This window comes from Barbus barbus, assembly GCF_936440315.1.
Source record: "Barbus barbus genome assembly, chromosome: 21".
NCBI lineage: Eukaryota > Metazoa > Chordata > Actinopteri > Cypriniformes > Cyprinidae > Barbus > Barbus barbus.
In genome coordinates this window covers 12,496,399-12,511,389 of record NC_136749.1, presented here as the reverse complement: position 1 = coordinate 12,511,389, position 14,991 = coordinate 12,496,399, and the positions used below count along the sequence as shown (strand labels likewise).

The 14,991-nt window shown below is 37.4% G+C and overlaps 1 long non-coding RNA gene across 1 annotated transcript; it reads right to left on the bottom strand.

Moving 5' to 3' along the window:
* Positions 1-2,486: 2,486 nt before the first annotated feature.
* Positions 2,487-3,791, bottom strand: LOC306887144. Its single transcript, XR_013785666.1, has 2 exons — positions 3,588-3,791; positions 2,487-3,370 (listed from the first exon to the last, which is right to left on the bottom strand). It is a non-coding gene; the product is annotated as an uncharacterized lncRNA (long non-coding RNA).
* Between the last annotated feature and the right edge of the window lie 11,200 nt (positions 3,792-14,991).

The following is a 14,991-nucleotide window of genomic DNA, read 5'->3' as shown; positions in this document are numbered from 1 at the left end:
TTTGCCTAATGTCATATTTGTGTCATGACCTATTGACTGAAGTAAGTGCCAGCTTGCCAGAGCTTAAGGCTTGATTGATAGTTGCTCAGTGGTGTCTCAAAATGAAAGAAGATGAAATTCTCTTGAAGACTGGAGCATGATGTATCTCAGCATATGAATGTAGCTTTGAAATTGTGTTTCAATGATTCTTATATTCATTTATAAAAGGAATTATTCAAAACTGTGTAGAACCTTAACACATTTAGCGTGTTAGGAAGGGGATGAAAAATGGGATAAAATACATAAATTCAGAGGGCAGAGTGATTGAGAGAAAGAAAAAGGGTGGAAATGTGGTGGAATTCTTGTAAGGAAAGGCCAGATTCCTGTAACACATTACAATAACTGCACATAGAGAGCCCAGGGAACAAGTCATTTATTGGGTGGAGAGGTGAAGGAGAGGTTAAAGGTGCTGTAATTTTTTGATTTCCCAGAAAAAGTGTTAACACTGTGGCTTTGTGGCGCTATGAAAACATTGCTCTGTTTGTTTGTCTAGCCTAACCACCCTAACCCAAGGAAGTCTATAATACCTGGTGGCTCCTCAGCTCCTGTGTGATTACGCAATAGTAAAATGCCCACACTTTAGAATCATGTCAAGTTGAAAACCTAGCAGAAGCAGTCGGTCGTATGAATTGTTTACTTGCAAATACTGTGTATTTGTACACACTATTGACATGATGAATTGTGTTTTGCATGCTATATAATAGGGAATGAGCATATTTTGAATGCAAGCGATTATTTTTGCAATTAGGGTTGCTTATGCTATAAATTACACATAACACTTTAAAATAGAAGTGAGGAAAAAGAGGGAAAGAATTCAGAATGGAGTCAATTGAGATTAAAATTCATAGTAGGACATTTTGTAGATGGAAGTCTCACTCTGATGTTCATAAATCTTAATAATCAGTTTAAGGAATTTTTTTGAGAGAAAAAAGGGTCTGCCAAAATGATCTGCCTCGTGCTGTGCGATATTAATGTGAGCACTAGCGTCATCTCGTGGATAAAGTGAGGTAACAAAATCCGTCCTTACTGAGGGAGTTCACAAATCAGTGCTTTCTCGACTCACCTGCCACAGGTGCATGTGCAGTTATCTTGACGTTTTGTTCAGGTTGATAAGGAAATAGGCTTATTCTGTTCTGTCAATTTAGTAAAAAGCGGAGAACTAGAGACCCCTGGCGGCAAACATGTGCATTTATACAGTGCAGTTTCACGACTGTTCCCATTGCACCTGTAGCCAGGAATTTACAGTTTAAAAGATATGGAAATATGTTAGATTTACCAAAATGTCTATAATCCCAAATTACAAAAAGTCTAGAATCCCATGAAACAGGAAAAGAAAAGCACTGGGATCGTTAAATGTCAAGTAGGGGAATATCCGGTATGGTTGTAACATGGGGAGAGTTGTAACAACACCATTTCCACCTATCAGGAATAAGCTAGGAGTCCTATGATCATTTAATTATTTACCCACTTCCACCCTGACCTTATATGAATGGTTGTCAAGGCTGTAAATATGTATATGTAGATTTTATAAATAAAAAAAATATTTTGATGTAATATATATATATTATTTTTGCCCTAAACTATATTTTACTTAGTATTTAAACTGTTGCAGACAAAATCATAGAACTTACATTAGAATAAATAGATTCTCAGCCAAATGTGATGCATTTTTAAACTGCTAATTTCAAACCATAATGCTAATAATGCTAATTAAACATTGGATGACAAGGGTGGGAACACATTTTAGCATTCCCTTATAGAACTACTTATAGAGTACTTTCATGTTGTCTATATGGAGATTTTTTGGCAGCTCAAGGCCAAAGGAAGTGTGGATAAAATGTGCCCCATGCAGTTTCTGGATCCACCATGTCTGCACTCTAGGGTTAAAAACATTGGTTTGTCACCATTGTGACTCTGATTCACACACAACACACACACACACTTCTGCATCGAACAGAAAGTGGATTGGAGATGTGGTCATTTGTAGAAAGTGCAAAAACTGCTATTTTTGCTTCTTTTGTCTGACTGTTACAACCTTAGTGGGGTACATTGTAACAAAGGGTACTTTGTATAAATGTTTGAGCACTCCAGCTCAAAAATTCAGGGAGTTACAGATGTTGAAACAAAAAGCATCACAATCATACCCGGCCACCCCTAGCCATGTTACAGTGCAGTTTGTATAGGCCTAATCTTATTTTTATTCTTTTCTTATTTAGGCTACACTTATTGTTACAAATTACCCCAACTAGTGTTACAATTACAAAAAATATGTTACAGTAGTCCTTAATCACTTCTGCATTTTAATATGCTTTTTAGCTAATTTCACCTTGGTCGCCTCGGTTATGGTTTCTGTTCTACATTAACTTCCAAACACCGAACCACCTGTTTCACAGGAACCTTGCAAGACAAATTCGAGCCATTGGAGCAAATCTCCAAACACAGAAAGCATAGGTCTATGGATTTATTTTTAAAGCTGATTTTGCTCATGAATAAAACATGGTCCATATGGAATAAGGTAGGTGCATTCATTGTTATGCCATCAAATATGCCATCAAATAATTCAGTTGTTGAGGTAACAGCTTCCCAATATGCCAATCTATTATTTGTATGCACAGATATTAACACACCTTATGTTTTAAAATGGTTTTATTGTAACAAATGTTAAAAACAAACAATTGTAAAAACAACAAAGAAGTACATGCTTTTTTTTTTTTAGAAGTAACAATACAAATAGCTTTGACTCTTACAAAATGTAAACCATCACTACCGAAGTCAACAGGAAAGCAAACACATTTATCACGGTAGTTTTAGTCCCCGAGTTCCCTTTAGAGCCGCAGTCCAGCTGGTTATTGCTTGGAGCGTTGTTTTCAGGGTTTCCTTCGAAATGAACGGGTTGACAGGCATCTCCTATCTGTTCACAAGCGAGAATGATGTGTTTGGTCTCATTGCGGATGTTTCTGATCCCACATGCGCCTTCACTGACATCGACCCTCACGGTTACAAAGGAGAATTTCTCTTTACTGATACACAGGTTACCGGACATGGTCTTACCCCCGGCTTTAGAACACACATTTTCCACTCGCTGTTTCTCCCTGGCACGGAAGAACGACTGCGTCGGTCTGCTACACGTTTGAATTTTCCTCAGGAAAGTTTCCCAAGCGTTATTGTCCCACGTTTTTGGCACCTCCTCAGGAATATGGCGCTTGAGGAAAACATTATGAGCGTTATTGTACCTCGCTGGCATACAAGGCTTAGAGTTAGGATCCACTGAGTGACTTTGAGGCAAGACAAAAGCCATAAGTAGCAAAAAAGCAATCATTCTGAAGACCTGCTGTGAAGAAAGAGAAAAGGCAGATGTTCCTCAAAAATATTCCGCTTTGCAAACGCAGTTCCAAAGCTGAGGTCCTCTCTCAAAGTTATCTAAAAATAGCATGCTATATGGACTTAACCCCAGCTCTGCTGGCGTCTGTGGATGCGCGTGGTTCTCTTTCTAAAGGCAAGCCACTCTAGATATGTTAATAGGCAAGATGACATTGGATGATACTTACCGAGATGCTGAGCTGCAGACCTATGTGTTGGTGTATATATTTGTGAAGTTCTTCTTTTGAACAGTATCTTTTCGCTTTCGTGTTTTGTTTTGTCCCCCCCTTCTGGTCTGTATTTCTCTCTTTGAGTTTCAATCTTCAATTCTATGACCAAAATGCTGAGACTTGTTATGACACGTCAACCTTTTTAGCTCCCTCAGTTTTTATGGTGAGCCAATATTACAGCCATGACTCATGGTCCTTTTGGAAGACTTTTAGAGCTGTTGATCTATTACTGTCTTTAGACACGGATGTCTTGAGAAGACCTTGAATCCATTGGGCCCTTTGATAGACAGTTTAATTTTACAATTACATGTATTATACAATTTCATTTTCATTGTAATATATAAGCTCAACTTCATGAACTGCCTTTGTTTTTTATTTCTCGGAGGTCTACTTATAACGTTATCAAGATTTTTTTTACATCAAACAAACATAATTTAGAAGTAATAAGCTATTTTCTGTCCTGTTTTTTAACCCCCCTCATCAAAACGCTGTTTGAATATACGTGACGGATTGCACGTAAACGCCCACTGCTATGATTGACTAATAGTTGTGTTTGACAGTGTACATTTCTTATAGATGGACACTACCATGATTTAGGTCAAAATCGCATAAATAACTCAATACATATCAAACGATCTGTAAGAATAGACAAAGCAACAGTGACCACGTAATGAAAACAGTTCCTCACACTTGTGTGGTGCAATATTACTGTCGGAACCAATATAGTCGAACTTTCAGTTTCAATCTTTCCGAAAATCATGCGTTGAATTGTGCCTTTGTAAACAAATCTGCGGTAAAATTAAGCGAACAAAGGACCAATTTCTTACTGACACGGTCTGGAACTTACATATCTCATTTGGTTTCTGCATAGACCTGTGCATTCGTCTTTCTCGTAAACACATGCGGAAATCGGTGGGTGGGGCTAAACAGGCAGTGATGTCAGAGCAGGCATTGATCTTCTTTTGCGGAGGCGGTGCTTATCCACACTATTACATCATAGAGTAGCACATTCCAAAAGCTGTAATTTTTTGGCAGGCTGTTTTTAATACAGACAGTTTCAACGGCAACAACATAAACAAGCGTTACTGCGCATGCGTGTTTTTGTGGCCTAACTTAACTTCCAGTAGACATCCAAATAGAATCAGTAACAACTGCCAGAGTGAATTGTGTTTTGATAACAAGCAAAATATGTTCGCTGTGTAAATCAGACAGACTGATATGCAGCGATAACTACTTGGACGAACTTATTAAAAATGCAAATTCATTCTCTGCCAGCAGGAGGCGCTTTATAGAGGAGAAGTAGAGGTTTCCCAGGAAACGGCTGTTGGGCTGTACAATACACAAAGCAGTGCTGAGCTAACAAAAGCTGCTTTATCAGGCATATAACATGCAAGATGTTATATGATGTTTGATTTTTAAACGTGCATTACGTGCTTATGGTTATTCAACGAAGCCTTTTGGAAAATCGGTCAGTTTTGATATCATGGCGAGTCGCCACAAATAAATAAATGTATGTGAAACACATCCCACAGCGCAATAATCTGAGCCCAACTTCATTACTCATCACTTTAACTTTAACTGTGTTTGTAGCTGGCGCCACTAACCAGACCGATAAACAAACACAGACTGGAAGTTAACTTCGGCCAGGCGCGTGCGCTCGATGAAATCATCTTGTTTTTAGAGTAACGACAAAGTTTGAGTTCTGAAACTTACTGGATGTTTTTGTGGTACAATGTCCTCTTATACAGTGGGTACGGAAAGTATTCAGACCCCCTTAAATTTTTCACTCTTTGTTATATTGCAGCCATTTGCTAAAATTATTTAAGTTCATTTTTTTTCCTCATTAATGTACACACAGCACCCCATATTGACAGAAAAACACAGAATTGTTGACATTTTTGCAGATTTATTAAAAAAGAAAAACTGAAATATCACATGGTCCTAAGTATTCAGACCCTTTGCTGTGACACTCATATATTTAACTCAGGTGCTGTCCATTTCTTCGGATCATCCTTGAGATGGTTCTACACCTTCATTTGAGTCCAGCTGTGTTTGATTATACTGACTGGACTTGATTAGGAAAGCCACACACCTGTCTATATAAGACCTTACAGCTCACAGTGCATGTCAGAGCAAATGAGAATCATGAGGTCAAAGGAACTGCCTGAAGAGCTCAGACAGAATTGTGGCAAGGCACAGATCTGGCCAAGGTTACAAAAAAATTCTGCTGTACTTAAGGTTCCTATAGAGCACAGTGGCCTCCATAATCCTTAAATGGATGACGTTTGGGATGACCAGAACCCTTCTTAGAGCTGGCCGTCCGGCCAAACTGAGCTATCGGGGGAGAAGAGCCTTGGTGAGAGAGGTAAAGAAGAACCCAAAGATCACTGTGAATGAGCTCCAGAGATGCAGTCGGGAGATGGGAGAAAGTTGTAGAAAGTCAACCGTCACTGCAGCCCTCCACCAGTTGGGGCTTTATGGCAGAGTGGCCCGACGGAAGCCTCTCCTCAGTGCAAGACACAAAAAAACACCTGAAGGACCACAAGATGGTGAGAAATAAGATTATCTGGTCTGATGAGACCAAGATAGAACTTTTTGGCTTTAGTTCTAAGCGGTATGTGTGGAGAAAACCAGGCACTGCTCATCACCTGTCCAATACAGTCCCAACAGTGAAGCATGGTGGTGGCAGCATCATGCTGTGGGGGTATTTTTCAGCTGCAGGGACAGGACGACTGGTTGCAATCGAAGGACAGATGAATGCGGCCAAGTACAGGGATATCCTGGACGAAAACCTTCTCCAGAGTGCTCAGGACCTCAGACTGGGCCAAAGGTTTACCTTCCAACAAGACAATGACCCTAAGCACACAGCTAAAATAACGAAGGAGTGGCTTCACAACAACTCCGTGACTGTTCTTGAATGGCCCAGCCAGAGCCCTGACTTAAACCCAATTGAGCATCTCTGGAGAGACCTAAAAATGGCTGTCCACCAACGTTTACCATCCAACCTGACAGAACTGGAGAGGATCTGCAAGGAGGAATGGCAGAGGATCCCCAAATCCAGGTGTGAAAAACTTGTTGCATCTTTCCCAAAAAGACTCATGGCTGTATTAGATCAAAAGGGTGCTTCTACTAAATACTGAGCAAAGGGTTCAATACTTAGGACCATGTGATATTTCAGTTTTTATTTTTTAATAAATCTGCAAAAATGTCAACAATTCTGTGTTTTTCTGTCAATATGGGGTGTTGTGTGTACATTAATAAGGAAAAAAAAATTTACTTAAATGATTTTAGCAAATGGCTGCAATATAACAGAGTGAAAAATCATGACCCCTTTAAATGCATGACTGTATTTTCTAACTTAATTGTCATTGTAAAATCTATGTATTGAAAATAAACCCTAAATCTTTGTGAGGCATCAGTGTAGATGTGTAAGATTTGCTTGTTTCTCTGTCCTGACACTAGTGACGTGGTGGCACAGTCTCCTTCAGAGAACTTTATACTGGATTCCTGTGAAACTTACAAGGTGTGATCGGGAGGTAGAAATACAAAAATAAAAGTAAAATATAAGTATATACATATCAGACAAATAATTTGAATTAACAGCTCAAAGTCATCAAAACCATACAGTTGCGTTTCTTAATAGAATATGTCCATTTATGAAATTGTCAAAAAAAAGAGTAAAATAATTAAAGAAACAAATTTGATGTGTTCTGAACAAAGCCTGCTGCTGAAACATAATAGCAAGAAAGTTGTTTCATATCTATGACATTTATTTATATTTTTCAACATCAGCAATTTCATCAACCCACAGTACAAGAAAAAAAACATGTATATTTAAAACTTATGCAGGTCATTTGTCTGTTACATTACAGCCAGGGAAACACTTCCTCATTAAAAGAACTGTGATTCAGTTTACTGCAGTCTGGTTTGTTGTTATTTGGTTTACTTTTTTTTTTTATTTGCCTGAAAATGATCGGGGAGACATTTGTTGCCAAATTTATCACAGGCAAGAATGACATGCTGTTTTTGACGTTTGACACTTTTGATTATTTTGTTCTTACTATCGATCTTAACAGTGATGAAGGAAAAAGGCTTCTTGCTGATGCATAAGTTGTCCTCAAACATCTTTCCTCCTGATGAACACACAGCTTCCACATTGTCTTTCTCACTGAAGGGAAAGAATGACTGCATCGTTCTGTTCCAGGTGCGGATTTTGTTAATGAACTTCTTCCAGTTTTCTTTGTTCAGATCGGTTGGTGTGTCATTGCGTACATGCCGTTTAAGAAAAGTGTTGTAACTTTTCTTGTCTTCTGCTTTGGTGCAGGGCTGAGATGGGTGCAGCATGTCCGCTTCACTCAGACAAGTGCGGAGTGTGAGAGTCAAGATGATCACAAAGGACAGCAAGGTCTGAAGATGTTTGTATAAATGCAAAAAAGTTCAATCAATCAGTAATAGTTAAGTATTGTAGAAAGGACAAATGTCCACTAACTTCCAAGCCAACTTTGATCATTTAACTTGTAAAAATTCTCTTATGACACACAGCCTACAGATCTATTCAATGCATAATTAGAAACAGCACATTACCATATTTTGAGAAGTGTACAGTCCCAACAGATGCAGACAGATCTTCACTTCTGCTAGATGATATGATCACTTATATAGCTGGTGGTCTTGCAGAGCAGATAGATCAACAGGAAGTGGGACACCACTTTTCCTTCTATCTTTTCTAAACTCTCTCAGTTCAATTAATTTGATATGTAATGCCTATATAAAGGGTTTACAATATACACACGATACAATATTGCTTCAAAAAGAAATGATTAGCCTTTTGCTATAAGATGCATTGAACTTTCAGGTCTCACTATCAATATTTTGACATTAGTGAAATACTGTGTTCATTCTGATATATTGGAAGTTATAACATATGACAACAACAGTATTTAAATAAAGGACAAATATGAGACATGGGGGATAATTACATATCTGATGTAGTACACATTTATAACAGCTAATGCTGTTAGCTTTTTGACTTCTTGGTTGACTTAAATGGCCATTAAGGACATCAGGAAGTGGGCAATTATTTTTAATCTGCAGAATAATTGCCCACTTCCTGATGTCCTTATTGAAGCATCTTGTTTATTATACACTCATTAATTTAAAATGTGTCATCTTGAGATTTATATTTGAGACATATAAATGTGTGTGCAGCCTTATACACAAATTAAAATTATTGGAAGTGATCAATGAGTTTTATAAATATAAAACTCTAGTTATAACTGACCAATGTTATAATACAAATAATGGAATAATTAATAACATGACTTTGACCCATGGACATACTTTGCCACGCAGCCTTTTTTTATTTTTAGAACCAGGTGTCAAGACATGATGGTGCACACTCACAGTTTTCAGCCCCTCAAACCTCAAGCATGATTTGTATTTCTCCACTGAGTCAAAGTAATATTATGTTCAGTTGTGAGAATGACAGATACTGCTAACTGCAATGTGAGACTGAAAATGTAATTGTTGAAACCTTTGTTCATCTGTGCAAAATGTTATTAAGGTCTAAGATCACAATAAAAAGTCATTGTAAAATTAGAATTAATAAATACTGTTTAAAAAAAAAAAGAAAAAAAAAAAAGGCGAGGGGAACTTAATCACTAGTTTCAAAGAGAGACCACAGGTGCCGCCAGCCATGACGTGGTTAGAAACTTGCAGCCCCACACGTACATTTACAACTAAATTATATTTTTTTCCACCATCTATTTCATATTTTATATCATATTTATTATGCATTATTTCTTATTTTGCTCAGTTTTATCCTAAGTTTTCAAAGTTCTTTAAAAATGTCAGTCACAAACTGATTTTCTATGTTAGTCTAATCTACAATTCAGTCTGCAGCTGCATCAGTTAAAGCTCTGCTGTATGACTTTACATAACTGGTGATAAACCTTAGAAAAGAAACAACATCTTTATGCTTTGTGTGATTTGTTTCTTCTTTGTTTTCCTGTTATTGGGAAAGTGAGATTGTAATTATATGGGTTTATATTTCAAATTTGTTAAATATTTTTTTTTTTAAATGTTTTACTGCTTCTTTTACAAGCGAAAGCCACAATGCTTCATTTTAAAGTGTGAAAAGAAGCTTAAAGATGGTTAGCCACTTCCTTCTGGACGACCTCCTAGCATCATTTTCCCCACAGTACACCTACCTACATAAAGCTGAAACTGAGTCAAAGCACTGACAAACATCTGACTGGACACGACGACTTTTCACATTACAGTAATATGTTTTTCATAATTGTCTTGTATGTCTGTTGTTTTTATGGTAAAATAACCAGTTTAAAGTTGTGCTGTATTTTGAATACATACATTTTAACTTTAATGTTAACAGTATCTGTCAAATTAATGACAGATAATGAAATAATGACATTTTTGCATTTAACATCCACAGATCCTGAAAATGCTGTCATTCGTGATCATCTTGACTGTGGTGCTCCACACTTGTGTGAGTGAGCTGGACATGTGGCACCCATCTCGGCCCTGCACTGAAGCAGAGAACCAGACTGCATATGACACTTTCCTGAACCTCCACCTACGTAAGGATGCACCAACTGATCCAAACAAACTAAGAGAATGGCAGAAGTTCATTGACAAAATCAACACCTGGAACAGGAAGAAGCAGTCATTCCTTTTCTTCAAAGATGCAAAAAGGGTGATAGCTGTGTGTTCATCAGGAGGAAAGAAGTATAAAGGGAACCTCTGCATCAGCAAGAAGCCTTTTACATTCTTCACTGTTGAGCTCAACAAAAATAAGAAGAAAGTCGAGAAAGTCAAGGTTCAGGAACAACATGTTATTCTTGGCTGTGATAAAATTAAAAATAAATGTCGACCTGTTCATTTTGAGGCAAATAAAAATGATTCTATACCAGATGATAACAAACCAGACTGCAGTAAAGCAATGGCAAATTCAAGCTTTATTCCTTTTGAGGAGCTGTTTCATGTCTAGACACATGACCCGCAGAATTAAGGTGTCTGGTGTTACTTTAGGGCTTTGCTTCTTTTATTTCTATGTAACCAATGTTGAAACTACAGTAATGTGAGGATGTCTGCTGACATATAGAATGCATTCTGTATGTACACACACAAACACGTATATTGCTTTCTATGCTTTTGCTTCATTATTTCTATCATTTTAATAAAAATTTAAATGCATAATAAACATACGTGTCCACACATCTTTCTCACATAATATACTTATAAACGATATTTTATCTCATTTAAATTCTTATATGGGTTACAGTCTGTTTTAAAATTTCACCACATGAATACAAAGTAGGCCACAGTAAGTGTACAATGCAACATGCATTTTAAAATTATATTAATTTACTTTGTAAATACGTCTTCGATTACAATTCTGACCCGTATCTGTCATATCTCTCTCATACTTATTGTGTAGTTTTTAGTGGAGAACTGCACAACATAATTTATTCATACATCATCAAATTTCTCTGAATGCTGTGGACAAAGATGAGAATGAGCGCTCTTCCTGCATTAACTATCATATCAATGACAGACACTTTGCTAAACGGAAAATTGGGACAGAAAAAAAAAAAAATGCTGTTACCTAGTCTCAGCATTTGGGACGTTTGCTATGTTTGACAGCAGTTTCAATACGAAATGGTGGCGCAGAAAGCCTTTGATGGATTTTGGAACCTTGCCTGTTAAATATAGGAGAATATGGAACTATAAAACCTCTAACTTAAATCTCAACCATTCAAAAAACCAATTCCAAATCAGAAGATTTGTCCTTACCTCCTAGGTTGCGAGATGTCGTCTGTGATTTCAGAATTTCTTCACGATATCCTGATCAGCTCAGCCAGGTCCGGACTACTTAGGGCTCGGCAGAAGTCTTCTTCAGGTTCAGAAAATAAGTTATTAATAATTATACTACGGGGCCGTTGAATGCTTGAATTTGATTGGTTGACTAACGTTCTAAGGTGTGCAATTATTTTCAGGGAAACGCAGCGAACGTAGTTCCAGGAATTCCTGAATTCCGCTTTGCGTCGTGGCCGCATCACCACCTCGAATGTGCATTATTTTTCTAATAATTCAACAGCCCATCGTCAATTATTCCTTACTTAATCACCATGGGTCTTGTTTTAACAGAGGTTTAAACGCGTCACCATTGAAATGGTTTCGCTTTATTGAAACAGAAACTCATAAGCAATAAATAAAAAAATAACAGCAAGAAAGTCTTCACCCGGGGTGCGGCATGAATGTGCTCCAAACATGACATTATATAGTTCTGCATAAAATATGTCTCCTTCTCAGACTTCCATATTTGTCAGACATTGTGAACATATGTAGCAGAGGCCTGGTTGCTATGGCTACTCATGTACAGGATGTGTGACTTTTAACCCAGTTACAGGAGCTCATATTAGTTCAAGTTAATTTTATTTGTATAGCACATTTATAACAGCCACTCAGCTGACCAAAGTGCTTTACAGGAGAGAAAATTATAAAAACATATAAACAAGCCAGATAAAAAGAACAATCCATTTTAAAATTACAGTAAAACAGCAATCAATACACCAAGGAAAACAAGTAGGTTTTTAGCAGGGACTTAAAAACAGACAGGGAAGGGGCCATTCTAATCTCTAAAGGCAGGGTATTCCAAAGTCGTGGCCCTGCCACCGCAAATGCACGCTCCCCTCTACGCTTAAGTCTAACATGAACTACCAACAAAGCCTGGTCGCAAGATCTTAGGCTTCTAGATGGAGTGTATAAATGAAGGAGTTCAGAGAGGTAGACAGGAGCTAGGTTATGTAAAGATTTATACACAAAGAGTAGAATTTTGAAGTCTATTCTCTGATGAACCGGCAGCCAGTGAAGAGATCTGAGAATAGGAGTGATGTGTTCATGTTTGCGTCGCTTCAGAAGAAGTCTGGCCGCAGCGTTTTGGACTAACTGAAGACGTGCAATTTGCGATTTAGATATTGATTGAATATAAAGAATTGCAGTAATCTAGCCGAGATGTGACAAACGCATGAACAGCCATTTCTAGAGTTTTTGGAGTGAGAAAGTCTCTGATTTTAGATGGTAGACAAAGTTGATAGAATGGAACCGATAACGGAAGACATATGTTTATCGAATTTTAAATGCTGGTCAACAAGAACACCTAGGTTTCGCACCTGTGATGATCTAAAAACAGATAAACAGTCCAAATCGGGGCTTATATACTGAGAATTCTCATTAGAACCAAAAACAATTACTTCGGTCTTGTCTTCATTTAGGAAGAGGAAATTTTGGGCGAGCCATGATTTAACCTCTAAACATTGCAGAAGAGAGGTAATCACTGCGGAATAGTCTCTTTTGATTGGTAGATAGATTTGAGTATCATCTGCATAGAAATGAAATGACGTACCATGTTTACGTAGAATAGAGCCCAAAGGTAGCATGTAGAGAGAAAATAGAGAAGGAAGTTAGAACCTTGCGGAAGGCCACAGGATAGAGGTGCAGGGGAAGAGGTAAAATTACCAAGCTTCACAATAAACTTTCTGTCCAACAGGTATGACTGAAACCAATTTAGAACGGTAGCTTTTAAACCCACCCAGGATTCTAGTCTGGATAATAGTGTGGGGTGGTCTACGGTATCAAAAGCGGCCGATAAATCTAAAAGAATGAGAACCAGTCTCCAGAGTCAGTGGCGATATAAATATCATTTAACACTCTCAAAAGGGCAGACTCAGTGCTGTGGACAGACTTAAAACCAGATTGAAAAATCTCATAAATACAATTACTTGTCAGAAAATGTTGAAGTTGATCCAGCACAATTTTCTCCAAAACCTTAGAAATGAAGGGTAAAACAGAGATAGGACCCCCTGCCCTGCACATTTTGTATGTCTCCCTTATCTAACACACCCAATTTAGTTCTTGCAGTCTCTACTAACGAGCTGATGAGTGGAATCAAGTGTGTTAGATAAGGGAGACATACAAAAGGTGCAGGACAGGTTTGGGAAGCACTGTTGTATAGACAAATAAGTATATGTATCTTGTCTATGTTATACAAGGAGATGCATTTCGCAACATATAAACAGTCCAATGGACTGTAGAATGGAACTTCTAGCTAACTGTTATGTTATATTTTTATCTCAAAAATCGTCTGCTATATGAAACTGTATCTGCCTGGCCTATAAATTTACGTTGTTGCAATTGTTTAGATTAAAGTAGAGATAGGCTCGATGAAGCAGCTTCCGCTCGAGCTCTGATATAGCCCCCAGGGATTTGATATAAGGTAATTACGAAGGGCAAGGTACCTAAGAAGGTGGTGGAGATTGGGGAGGTGGAGGGATTATAGAACAGCTGAGACTGGAGAGAGGTAAGCAGCTGCTTATATACTCTGGCTGTTGATTGAAAGATTAGATGGGCTTGATCCTCCCTGACTTACGTTTAGGAACTTCATTAATGTTTTAATTTGATCACAGACAAGAATAATGTGCTCTTGCTGATGTTTTACTCTTGACCTGCTTCTTATAATTGATCTCAGCTGTAGAGAACTTGCAAGGCTTCTTACTCATGCTGATGTTCCGCAGATGCAAGAACGTCATACAGGTTTGGAAGGACACAAGTTAAAGGAAGTTATGGCAGAATTATTTGTTTGAATTATTTATCTTCACTGAGTCAGAGTAATATGATCAAAGGTAAATAATAGGAATAGTTTGTTTGTTTAGTTTTTTTGGGGGGCGGTAAGACAAATGACAAGGGGAAAAAGCTGTCATTTAGTCAAGTTTATTTACTCATTTGTGTGAAAAGGGAAAAAAACAGGTTGAGAAGGAAGTGACTAACTGTTTCCAGGCTATATTGACCCTTATTCTCACACTTTATTAATAGAAAACAACACATTGTGACCTTTTCACATTGCGAAAGTGGACCCACACATTCATGTTAATATCCAACGCATCAAACATTTACACAAATGTATAATATATAAAGATTATTATTGTTGTTATCATCATTATTATTTTACCAGTTACTTGAATTCATAGGAGTTGATCTTTAACTATAGCTTTGGGTGCATTTTTTTCCCATGCATTTGTAATTAGTTTTGGCTACACAGCAGGATGATTACTTAATGATACACTTAATGACATGGATTACTCAATTATGTTTTTACTTAATGAAGAAAAAAGAAACAACTATTGATTAATTTTTGCAAGTTGATGAAAAATCTATTGATTCATTCTTTAAATAAAAACAATACAGAAATAAACCATTTGGAAAAATACATTACAATGGTGAAAGTTAAGCTAAAAATTAAAATTGTCATAACCTTATGTTGTTCCAAACCTTTATGACAAGAAGA